Genomic DNA, 11,667 nt, shown 5'->3' with positions numbered 1-11,667 from the left:
CTGCATAAAGAAACCTATACCAAAACACATCATAATCACATATTCCAAAGTCATATATAAAAAGGGAATTGGGCCGGGGATTTAGCCCAGTGGTTCCATCGCCTGCCTTGCAAGCGCAAGGACCCGAAGTCCATCCCCGGTACCAAAAAAAAAAAAAAAAAAGAGTTAAAAGGGGACTCTTAGAAGCAGCCAGGGAAAAGTGACTTGTCATGTACAAGGGAACTCTAGTAGCTTATTGTTAGATTTTACAGCAGAAACTTTGTAGACTATAAGGGATCAGGGTGATATATTCAAAGTACCGAGAGAAAAACACCTACCAGTCAAGAATGCTATCTCCAGAAAAATTGTCCTTCAAGGACAAGGGTTATTAAGACTTCACCAGATATATAAAATTTGAGAGAATTTTTCACCACTATCATTGTTGTATAAGAAATGTCCATGGAAGTCCTTCAGATGAGGCAAAGAGATGATTAAATGCAACCCCAAAATCATATGAAAATGTAAAACTTTCTGATAAAAGTAAACATAAATAAATATAGAATCCTGTGCTAATGGGCACATGGGTATATAATTACTTTCAAATCTGGCATAGAATTTTTTTTTTTTTTTTTGGCACCAAGGATCAAACACAAGACCTTGCACTTTTAAGGCAGGTGGTGGAACCACTGAGCTAAATCCCCAGCTAGCATAGAATTTTAAAAGCAACTTTGTTACTTTTTAATGGATACACAACATAAAGATAATTTGATTCAATATTAGTGTTAGGAAAATTGGATGTCTGCATACAGAGAAAAATGAAAACAGACCCCTAATTTTTGCCAGTCACAAAAACAACATAAAATGGGCTAAAAACTAAAATGTAAGGCCTAAAATTATGAACTACTACAACGAAACAGAGAAAATGCTTCAGGACATTGGATCAGGCAAGGATATTTTTAGACAAGACTTTAAAAGCAAAATAAACAAATATAAAAATAGACAAATGGGGTTACATCCAAGTAAAAAGCCTCTGCATAGAACAGAGTTTGTTGATAATCTACAGGAAAAAAACCTACAGAATAGAAGAAAATAGTTAATAAACTGTACATTAAACAAAGGGTTAATATCCAGACTATATAAGGAACACCAAAAACTCAATAACAAAAACAAAAAACCTGGATATTTTCTCAAAAGAAAACATACAAACGGCAAATAGGTTTATGAGAAAATCCTCATCACTAATCATCAGGGAAATTCAAACCCACAATGAGATGTCACCTAATTCTAATAAAGGCTACTAACAAAAGGCATAAGATAACTAACGTTGGTTGAAGAGGTAGAAAAAAGGAGAAATTCTGGCACATGGTTGCTGTATACGTAAATCAGTGGAGCTGTTATGGAAATCAATATGAAGGCTCCTAAAAGAATTAAAAATAGAATCACTATGTGATCTGACAATTACACTACTGGATATATATATATATATATATATATATCAGCATACTGAAGAGAGAGCTGCACTCCCCTTCTTTCTTGCAGCACTATTCTCAATAGCCAAGAAATGGAAACAACTCAATGTTCATCAAAGAAGGAAGGATAAAGAGAATGTGTACAGGTACATAATAAAATACTACTCAGCCATAAAAAGAAGGAAATCCTGTTATTGTGATGATGTGGATGGAACTTGACTTTATTGTGTTCAATGAAGTAAGCCACGCACAAAAAGACAAGTAGCGCATAATCTCACTCACAGGTGGAAGCTACAAAGTTGCTTGCATAAAAGTTGAGAGGAGAGTGGTAGTCAGCAGAGGCTGGGGAAGTAGGCGAGGAGGGAGACAGGGAGAATAAGGGGAGGGAGGAATGGGGAGAGGTGATCAGTGAGGACTAAGTAAGATGCTGTGAGAAGATTGGGCATGGTATTTCACAGTAGTAGTAGATAATAACAATGGACTGTATATTTTAAAATCTAGGAGAAAGGATTTTATACCATTCACTATAAAGTGGTAATTTGAATGAACAGCACAAAGATGGTAGAGCTCTAATTAAGTAGAGTTTCATAGCTAAGTTGTCACCACTTCAAAAGAGATTGCTTCGCCATCAGCCATACTCCTTCTGCCCTTTTGTCTAGAGTGTGACTCTTCTGTTGGAATGACTCATCTGATGGCTGAGGTAAAAGAGTGCTTTTGTTTGCAGGTCAGAGCTAAACTTGTGTGAGGATTTCTAGATGATTCTAGCTAGAGAGGATTTTACCCCTTTTTATTCCTCCAGGGAGGAAACGCTGTGTCCATGAAGAAATCTAGTTACAACTTCTCTGAGTTTTTTGGAATATGAAAGAATCGATTTTTTGCTAATTTACCTATGAATATGTTTAACAGGACTCAACTGTACACTAAAAAACAGTTAAGATGGTGAATTGTATGGGGTTTTTTTATTACAATAAAAAAGAAAGAGCTAAGAGAACAAATAGGCAAATTCACAAGCTTGTAGAAAACATTCACAGCACATATATCTGAAAGTGGACTTTACCCAGAGCATATTAAAAACTCCCATAAGTGGGTAATATAATCAACTCAATAAAAGTGTGGATGACAGACTTGAGCAGACACATTGCAAAGGAAGACATGTGAGTGAACAATAAACAAATGAAAAGTGCTCATCATTATTAGTCAGCCAGAAAATAAGAATTAAAACCACAATGACAAATCACTACATGTCCACCACAATGCCTAGACTTAGAAAGACTGGGGTCACCACATGTTGGCAGGTGTTTTGCATGGCCAGGCCCTCATACAATACAATGACTGCTTTGGAAAGCATGGCAGTTGCTTATGAAGTTAAACGTGCAGCCAACCAAAGATTCTGTAATTTTACAACTATATATTTATTCAAAGGAAATGGAAACACATATCCCTGAGGAGACTCACCCTTGAATATTCCTAGAGGGTTTACACTCGGAACAGCTTTGAACTGGAAGCAACCCCTGTCAGTGAGCAGCAGATTGGATAAGCAAACTGTGATCTCTTCATAAATGAAACATTTCTTGCAATTAAAAGAAAAAATACCTATTGATACAGGCAACAAAATGGCTAAGTCTCAAAAACATGATGTTGACCAAAATAAGCCAGAATCAAAGCCCTTTTGTGTCTGGCTTGTTTTGGTCAACATGATGTTTTTGAAATTCAGCCAGTTTTTGGTGTGTATCAGCAGGTTTTGGTGTAGGAGGGTGCAGATTAACTGAGATGTGAGGGAAATTTATAGAGTAATAAAAATTTTTCTCCAACTTGTTAACGATGCAGGCTATATAGGTGTACACACTTATTAAAACTCGTGATCTATACACTTAAGTTGGATACATTAGGGGCAGGCCTGTATCTCAGTGGTAGAGCACTTGCATAGCACACATGAGGCTCTGAGTTCAACCCCCCAGCACTGCAAAACACACACACACACACACACACACACACACACACACAACTATATGTGAGTTACTTTAATAAAAAGGAAAAATAGGTATAAATTTGAACTTGACATGTGAGGAGACAGTGCTATGTGAATGAAAATCAGTAGAAGCAGGTCCTTCGAGCCGGTGAATATGCAGCAATAACATGTCTGCTCTGATGCTAGCTGTCATGCCCACCACCCAGAAGGCCACTGCTGCGGTTATTTTCCTTCATGGATTGGGAGATACTGGGCATGGATGGGCAGAAGCCTTTGGAGGTATCAGTAGTTCACATATCAAATATATCTGCCCACATGCACCAGCTATGGCTGTAACATGAAATATGAACATGGCTATACCTTCTTGGTTTGATATCATTGGGCTTTCACCAGATTCTCAGGAAGATGAACCTGGAACTAAACGGGCAGCAGAAAATGTAAAAGCTTTAATAGAGCAAGAGGTGAAGAATGACATTCCTTCTGGCGATTATTTTGGGAGGATTTTCTCAGAGAGGAGCTTTATCTTTATACACTGCTCTAACCACACAGCAGAAACTGGTTAGAAACTGAACTTAGTTGCTGGCTTCCACTTCAGGCTTCATTTCCACAGGGCACTATCAGTGGTGTTAACAAAGATATTTCTATTCTCCAGTGTCGTGGAGATTACGACCCTTTAGTTCCCCTAATTTTTGGTTCCTTACTGTTGAAAAACTAAAATTGTTGGTAAATCCAGCCAATGTAACCTTCAAAACCTATGAAGGCATGATGCATAGTCTGTGTCAACAGGAAATGATGGATGTCAAGCAATTCATTGATAAACTCCTACCTCCAATTGATTGATGACACTAAGAGACACTTCTACTGTGTAGAAGTACACCAGCAGCATTGTAGTAGAGAACTTTTTCCCATGCCCAGTCTTAAAACTTCTGTTTGCAGTGTTAAAATGTTTTGCAAATATACATCAATGATATATAATAAATAACTTTTCCTTGTGGGAAATTTATGATCTTTTAAGTTTCTATACATGTATTTGTATAATGTGTTCCAGAATACACCAGTATTAAAATAGGTGAGACAGCTAGGTTCTTTTTCTCTAATATAATTCAGCAAAATAATAAAATACTGCAACAAGATTTTTTTATTACATCATTTGAAAATTACCAGTATAGTAATTTGTCCAGGTAAAATGAACAATTTAGGTATAAATGATTTATGCATGCTGTGAGTTAGTCTATGGATTTATTCCAAAATTGCTTAGTCACCAGGCAGTGTCTGTATTTTTCTATGTATGTTCATTATACATAAAGATTGTAATACATAAGAATTAGACATTATTACATTATTCTTTTTTTTGGTATCAGGGATCAAACTCAGGTCCTTGTGCTAGTGCAGCAGGCGGCAAGACCACTGAGCTAAATCCCCGGGCACATTATTCTTGATAATAGGGATAAAGCTTTTGTCAGTAAAGAGTAACATGGCTCTCTTCATTTTATTTATTTATTTATTTATTTATTTATTTTTTTTCCCCATTAACTTTATTGGTACATTTTAGGTATAAAATACAGTTACATTCATCATTGGGATCTTGTACCATTACATGAGTCTCTTGGTTCTTATTTTTTTTCCCCTTCCCTTGCCCTCCCTTCACCCCCTCCACCCTTCCCTACTTGCCAAGACCTTGTTTCCATTTTTTCCCTCTTCTCATATTTTTTCCTTTTCTTTTTTTCCCTTCCCCTACCCCTCCCAATTCCCCTGCTCTTTTAGACTTTTTCTTCCTGTTACACAATATCAGTTATGCATTTTTTAATTACAATATTAAGATCTAGGAGACATTACCACAGATTTTACAGAATTTAGAAGGATATAGAAAGCATATTACAAAAATCTTTTTTGAAATATATTTGACAACTTCTAAGAAGTAACTTAGAAGACAAATTAATGAAACTAACTCTGGAGGAAATATAAAATGTGAATAGCACTTATTAAAGAAAGTATAGTCCCAGCTTGAAAACCTACCTATATGACAATAGCAGGCTCATAAACATTTTAACTGATAAATTATATCAAACATTTAAAGCAGAAAAAAGAAGGAACACTTCTCCCCTCATTTTAGGAAATCAACATTGTGCTAATCCTAAAACTGGATAAAGATAATAGAAGAAAAAAGTATGAACATAGATAGAAATTTGTTTAACAAAACAAACTCTTAGAAGTCAGATCTGGCAGTATGTTGAAAGTGGTTTCACTATAGGGATGGCAGTGTTGGCTCAGCATTGGAAGATCCACCCCCAAAAGTCATCATTTCAACAGAGGAAAGGAGAAAGCCACATGATCCTGTCACCAGCTGGAGAAAGAGCACTGGACTAAATTCTACAGCTATTCATGGCAAAAGCCACCAGGAGACCAGAAATAGAACAGAACCCTCTCAACAGATCAAAGACATGTACTCCATACTGCCAACAAAAACTCCTTCTATGAATGGAGACGATACAATGCTTTCTCCCTAAAGTGGGGAACAAAGGCATATATGCCCACTCTTCATCTGTCCCTTAGAACTTGAAACATAGGTCCAAATCAAAATAGTCTGGCAATAAAATGACATAACTAGGATAGGATTGGCAGGGCAGAAGCAAAATCTTTACATGTAGATGAAACGATCATCTACAGAGAAAACACCAAGAAATCTCTAGGAGCCCCCAGAACCTGTACCTGAATCCAGCAGGACCAGAAAACACAAGGCACATACAAAAATTCAGGTCTGTGCATGCTTGCTATAAATGAAGAACTGGACATGGAAACTTAAAAGTCACGCAGGAGTACAAAGGACCCAGAAAAGCCAAAAACAAAAACAAAAACAGTGTTGGAAGATGTTTAGCACCCAATTTTAAGACTTCTTCTAAAGCTACAGTAATCAAGGCAGTGTTGGTGTAAGGAAAGACATATAGATCATTGGAATAAAACAGAGAATCTAGAAATAGAACCACACACACATGGTCCACTGAGTTTTGAAAGACTATCCAACATCAGTATTTTATAGAATATAAACTCGATTCAAGAGCCGAGGAAGAGATAGTGTCTTCAGCAAATGGCACTAGAACACCTGGTATCCATATATAAAAAATTAACCTCGATCCTTTTTTTTCATACATGAAAATAACTTGAAGGGATCTATGAACCTAAATAAGAAAGCCTAAAAGTATAAAACTTTAAGAAGAAATTATAAGGGAAAATATTTATGGATTCAGGGTAGGCAAGAACTACCTAGGATACAAAAAATATGATGTATAAAAGAAAAAAAATTGATAAATGAGATTCCATCAAAATTTAGAACTTTAAATGACATCATTAAAATGAAAAGTAGTCCTTAAACAGACCATATTTACAGTGCATATAACCTATGACCAGAATATATAAAGAATTCTTAGAGATCATTAATAGACAACCCAATTAAAATGTAGACATAAGAAGATGATAAATAGCCAGTATAGCACAAGGAATGGTGTGAAATTCTAGAATCAGAAAAATACTAATCAGTACAATAATAAGATTGAATTATACACTCATAAGGGAGATGAAGTCAAAAGTTTTAAAAGCCTTGTCATGACTTTTTCTTTTTGTTGGATTCTCCCCCTTTGTGTTTAATTTGTCACACCCAATGGATTCATTCTTCTGGTCTTCCTGGGGTTGTGATCCTCATTGTCTTTTCCTAGGGTATTGTCTAAAATTTTTTGGAGTGCCGGTTTGGTATTCATGAAGTTCCTGAGGTGCTCTTTATCATGAAAGTATCTTATTTCTCCATCCATTTTGAAAGATAGTTTTGCAGGGTACATCAATCTGGGTTGGAGGCTGTTTTCCTTTAGGGCTTGAAATACATCACTCCAAGCTCTTCTTGCCTTGAGGGTTTGCACTGAGAAGTCTGCTGTGATTCTGATGGGCTTTCCTTTGTATGTGATTTGTTTCTTTTCTCTCACTGCTTGTAGAATTTTACTCTTCTGTTGGATTTCTGGAATCCTAACTATTATATGCCTATGTGTAGATTTTTTTTTTTTATTAAGGCTAGCTAGAGTCCTATATGCCTCACTTATCTGTATGTCAAGTTCTTTTCCCCTCCTTGGGAAGTTTTCTGCCATCACTTCTGTGAACAGTTTTTTTATGTCATCTGCACTCTCTCCTCTTTCTTTATTGACTCCAATCAGTCTTATGTTATTCTTCTTTGCATCGTCTAGCAGCTGCTGGATTGATGTCTCATGTTCCCTTACAATTTTAAAGCAATTTTTCTTTTCCTCCTCACTAATTGCAATCTTATCTTCTATATGTGAAATTCTATCCTCACATTGGTTCATTCTGCTGTGCAGACTTTCGATGGAGTTTTTAATCTCTTGGAAATCTGTTTGTATCTGTTTTATGGATTCCATTTGTTTCCTATGTTGGGATTCCATCATGTTCCTCAGATCCTCTATTTTTTTATCTATGTCCTCTCTAGATTTATTAATCATGTCTTGCACCATGAGCAAAATCTTTGCTGTTATCTGAGTAATTATTTCTGATTTCATTTTTCCCAGATCCTCTTTTTTTGCCAGTTCAGAGAGTCCAGGTGGTTGAATATCAGAGTGGTCCATCTCATTTCCCTTTGGGGTTGCTGTAGGTGATTTGGAAGTCTGTTTTTGAGGCTTGTTTATGTGTCTTCTCATTTCCATGGGGGTAGGGGGTTGCTTCTGGCACCCATGAGGCTCACTTTCTCTGCCCTAGGAGCTTGGGATGGCAGCGAGGGAGCTTCCTTCTGGGTGCTGGGACCGGCTGAGCTTCACTGATGGCTCTCTTCATTTAATGGCCTCTTTATTTGGGGGATCAGTTTTTCTTTTCCTTGATGGTATTTCTTTTTAATATTTTCTTTTCTCAAGAAAAAAATGCTTTCTTTCATGATCGTCCTTCTTAACAGACCAAATATATTGCCTCCCTGCCATATACATCTACTGTCAATACATTCTATAATGTGACATTCTGAATTACAGACATGTGGTATTTGAAATCTATATAACTTTAAAAGAAACCAAACATTACTTAAACTTCTTATATTATATATTTTAAATAATTATACTTTAGTTCAAATTTAGACTTGTTTAGTTATTTAGAATTCAGAAAATAAAATCTTATTTTTTCTGTAAGCAGTTGAATAAATAATTAGATCATATTCTGGTATGTACAGAAATATTTAAGACTGAGTTTAAAAGGTAATTTCTTATTGAGTCTCCTTACACATTCCTTTTTTGTACATATGTTTGAAACCAACTACTGTAGAAAACAATCCATTAGAAAAAATTGCTAGGGGCCGAGGATTTAGCTCAGTGGTTCTGTTGCCTGCTTCGAAAGCACAAGGGCCAGAGTTTGATCCCTGGTAACAACAACAACAACAAAATTGCTTTATTTTTATCTGCCAATGGTCTTATTTGAAATTTTCACTTCAAATTATTTTTAAAAATTAGTCTTTTGTGCAAACACAGAAACAAATCATTTGATTTTAAATAGTCAAAATTTCCAGATTAATAGTAAAAAATTATTTGAAAACAAATTTTGGGGTAATAAAGGTTAATCAGAACTCTATAAATATGGAAGAGTTACCATACAGTTTAAAATGTAGCAAAAATTTATGCTTAATATTTCTGAACTATGTTAATTTTCTGCTGTATTTCAACTTACCAAAACAATGTTAAGAATGCATCTATACAGTGCTAATTGATCATGGAAATAATCCGGTAATGGACTACATAGGATATTTATAATGAAGCCATATGTTTATCTGGATTTAAAATTTTTAAACAATCATTTACTATGTCATTCTGCTTTACCTTGAAGAACTGTAGACTTATTTCAGTTATACAAATCAGTAAGATCTTATTTAAAGCAAGAAATATTCCATTGAAATATTGTGCTGTAATGTGGGACAATGTAAATGTTTTTCATGGTTTCTTTCAATGTGAAATAAAATATAATTCTGAAAATCAATAGAAACAATAAAAAATAGATACATAACCATGAGGGCTTCAGATATTGGAATTACCAGACACGTACTTTATTTTTTGGTACCAGGGATCAAACTTGGGTCCTTGCACTTGCGCAGCAGGCAGTGAAACCACTGAGCTAAATCCCCAGCTGGACACGTACTTTATAATAAATGTGCTTATTATGTACAAGGAAATAGAAGATAAGATGGAGAATTTTGCAGAGACCTGGAAACTACGTAAAGAAACAAAGTTGATTTTTTAAAAATCCAAATATAATTCTAAAACTGAAAAAGAAGGCAAAAACTGAATGAAAAACCCAAAGAAAGGATTTAGTAGATTAGGAGTAGATGAAGGGAGAATTAGTAAACTGTGAGGCAGATCAGAAGAAAATGTCCAGAATGAAACACAGAGAGACAAAAAAAGAAGGAAAACAATTAAAAGGTACAAGAAATAGAGAACACAGACAGCGAGAAGTTTGTTGCCCAGGCTGACCTTGAATACCTGATACACCTGCCTCAGCCTCCTGAGTACACCACCATGCCCAGTTTTGAGGGAGAAGTTTTAACACAAACTTAATTGGAGACTAAGAGAGAGAAGAGAAAGAATGGGAGAAAAGAATATAGGAGATAGTTAATTAAAACTTTTCAAAGATGATTGAAAGAGACGACTCTACCACTTCAAGAACTGAATGAAACTCAAGGAGGATAAATTAAGGCTGAAGAACTTGCTCAGGGGTAGAATGCTCACCCAGAGCATGCAAGGTTTGATCCTTAGTGATGAAAAAAATGAGGGCAAATGAAAGCAAATTTATTGTTATGCATATTAGAGTAAAATAACATAAAACCAAAAAGAAAGAGAAAATCTAGGAATTATCCAAAGCAGCAAGAAATAAGCTGATGTCAAAGTCTCAAAAGGAACACAAAAACTAGAAGAACAGTGAAATTATGCACTCAATGTTCTAATAGAAAATAACTGTTTATGTAGAATTCTATTTTCAGCAGAAATTTGCTTTAAGATGAATGTAAAATGTAGGTATTTTCAGATAAGAGAGAAAATGAGATTTTTCATCACCATGCTTAAAGTAAAGAAAATACTGAAGGATATTCTTCAGGAGGAAGGAAAATAGTTCCAGATGGAAAGCTGGAAGTAGATAATGATTTTAAAGCAACAAAGAGTCTAAACCATAGGTAAATCTAAATTTATATTGTATCTATTAGAAACAATGACTTTTAGGATATAAATATGAAATACAGAGAAAATTTAAATTCACACATTAGGAAGAGGTTAAATGGAGTTAAATTATTCCCCATGCATTATTGAGAAGTACTAATTAAGTTTAATAGGAATACTTTAATTTCTAAGAATTGGGAAAGAGTATATAACTTCCAAATTAGTATCAAGAAAAATGAAATAATAAGAATGCTCACTTCAAAAGAGGGCAAGAGAGAACAAAAGGAACATAAAATACCTGGAACAGGAAGAAACCACTGTAAAATGGTAAGTATAATTCCAATTTCATCTATGCCAAATATATATATATAATATATATATTTATTTACTTTTATTTTATTTTATTTTTTTTGGTACCAGGGATCAAACTCAGGACCTTGTGCTTCCAAGGCAGGTGTGGCGCCACTGAGCTAAATCTCCAGCCCCAGTTTCATCTATAACTACATTAAATGCAACGGACCACATGTCCCAATAAAAGACAGAGATTGACAGTAAAGACTTAAAAACCAATTATTTTGCATTATAAGGACACATCTTAATCATGAAAAACAGTGAGAAAAAAGGATGGATAAAATATACTAATCTCCCCTAAACTTGAGTCATTGTATTAACACCAAGTACACTGTAGATTCTAAAGCTAAAAAGTATTACTGGAGATAGAGAGGGATGCTTCAAAATGATAAACTGTGGATTCTCTAGGAATATGTAACAAGTCTAAGTTTGTGTGCATCTAATATATGGTCTCAAAATATATAAATCAAAAATTGACTGATTTGCAGTTAGTGTACATATATGCACTGTAATCTGCCAGAGAGTGGGTCTAGAAGCGAGGGCACTAGAGGAGAAGCAATGAACATACTCAGGGCCCAGAGCTTGGTTTTTGTACTGGCTTTCTAGGGCTGTCATAACAAAGTACCACAAATTGAGTGGCTTAAATAATAGAAACTTTTTTTTCGGTACCGGGGATCGAACTCAGGACCTTGCACCTACGAGGCAGGCAACAGAACCACTGAGCTAA

General features: G+C 35.2%; 1 pseudogene; it reads left to right on the top strand.

The window, feature by feature from the left end:
* Nucleotides 1-3,746: 3,746 nt before the first annotated feature.
* On the top strand, nt 3,747-4,263 carry LOC101711123 (acyl-protein thioesterase 1 pseudogene; annotated as a pseudogene).
* Nucleotides 4,264-11,667: the final 7,404 nt, after the last annotated feature.

This window comes from Heterocephalus glaber, unplaced genomic scaffold, assembly GCF_053883595.1.
Source record: "Heterocephalus glaber isolate CG9 unplaced genomic scaffold, H.glaber_assembly_v1.0 deba00001600, whole genome shotgun sequence".
Classification (NCBI taxonomy): Eukaryota; Metazoa; Chordata; class Mammalia; order Rodentia; family Bathyergidae; genus Heterocephalus; species Heterocephalus glaber.
Note: the sequence above shows the minus strand (reverse complement) of the source record. Positions and strands in the feature narration are given on the sequence as shown.